This window comes from Myotis myotis, unplaced genomic scaffold, assembly GCF_014108235.1.
Source record: "Myotis myotis isolate mMyoMyo1 unplaced genomic scaffold, mMyoMyo1.p scaffold_m19_p_2, whole genome shotgun sequence".
Taxonomy (NCBI): Eukaryota; Metazoa; Chordata; class Mammalia; order Chiroptera; family Vespertilionidae; genus Myotis; species Myotis myotis.
In genome coordinates this window covers 42,739,736-42,741,630 of record NW_023416324.1, presented here as the reverse complement: position 1 = coordinate 42,741,630, position 1,895 = coordinate 42,739,736, and positions in this window count along the sequence as shown.

The window sequence follows — 1,895 nt, the reverse complement described above, 5'->3', positions numbered from 1 at the left end:
TTTTTAATGCCTGCAGAATATTCCATGTCGGTATTATAATTTATTTATGTAATTCCTTATTGCTATTTAAGTAATTCCAATAAATAACATGTATATCTGATTTTTTTCTCTAGAATTGTCCATTCTTAGTCAAAAGTGATCACATATTGAAGGTTTTGATACATACGTACAGTCTCAGTTAACCAAGATAACAGAGAGAATGAAATCAAGTAGCCTAAACCCACGTTCAAACAAAACCTCAGTCAGCTCTCAGGTACCTTGTTCAGTGGCCTGCAACTACCTCTTGCTCTGCAGTCAGGACACAGCTCTATCCTGCTGACTGCTGCTCCCAGGAGTTAGAGAAGGAGACTTGGCAAAAGGGTGCTGGTGCTGAGGATTGGAATGATAAGAAATCTGTTCGTTTGGCACAATAGCTGACCAAAGCACTAACTGCCCTCCAGAAAGCTTTAAGAGAAGAGAGAAGAGTTTTAAGGAGTAAGTAGGAAGATCACATAATGGTCTTTTTTCTTCCTTGTGGCGAGGGAGTTGGGTCAATTTGGAAAATGAGAAAAGTTGCTAAGTATGAATGAATAAAAATTTTGAACAGCATTGAGTACCCAATTGAGTCCTAGAATAATGCACGTGTTAGGGTTAATCAGCATGGCAAGAGTTACTCATTCCTATATCTTCTTAACTAGAGCCCAGTATTTTAATTCTTAAGGTATCAATGCCTTCAAAGCTAGTCATTGTCTGATGGAGGAGGAATGTTACTTTCCTAGAAAATATTTTCAAGAAAATATGTAAGAAATATTAAGGAGAAGTTTTAAATCTTTAAGATTTTAGCTTACTAAGAATTTCTTTTATTGCCCCCCATGTGCAAGGTGTTTCACTAAACTCATATTTTTTTAAAAATATATTTTATTGATATTTTACAGAGAGGAAGGGAGAGGGATAGAGAGTTAGAAACATCAATGAGAGAGAAACATCGATCAGCTGTCTCCTGAACACCCCCCACTGGGGATGTGCCCACAACCAAGGTACATGCCCTTGACCGGAATCGAACCCAGGACCCCTCAGTCCGCAGGCTGATGCTCTATCCACTGAGCCAAACCGGTCAGGCAAAACTCATATTCTTAAATTATTTAATCCTCACAACATTTCTATAGTCTCCCTGAAGAGTCATATCATTATCCCCACTTTACAGGTAAATACATTTAGTCCCATAATGATTGAATGACTTACCCAAGGTCATGAAATAAGTGGTGAAGCTAGGATTTAACCCCAGGTCTAACTGCTATTTTGCCTCCAATATGATGGTTACAACCATTGAATTCTACACAATATACTACTAATCTTCTATAATAATAAAAGCATAATATGCTAATTAGACCAGATGTCCTTCTAGCCCAGTGGTTCTCAACCTTCCTAATGCCACAACCCTTTAATACATGTTGTGGTGACCCCCAACCATAAAATTATTTTCATTGCTACTTCATAACTGTAATTTTGCTACTGTTATGAATCATAATGCAAATATCTGATATGCAGGATGTATTTTCATTGCTACAAATTGAACGTAATTAAAGCATAGTGATTAATCACAAAACAACCCACAGGTTGAGAACCGCTGTTCTAGATGAAGCCAGGGCTGCAGCCGCTGTGGCTACAAGGGAGGGATCCAGGCAGCTGCCGAGGCTACAAAGGCCTACTCTTGCACGAATTTTGTGCATCGGGCATCTAGTGGTTGTATAATAAGAGACTTTTCTTAATATGTTGTTTAGTGTTTTCAGTAAAGATGGAATTATCTGTCTATACTGAGTCTTTTTGCTTAACAGGTAGTTTGGTGGTTAAAAAATAAAAATTTGTTTTTTAAAATTTAATTTTACATCATGCAAATGCTAAAATGTTTTATGAAT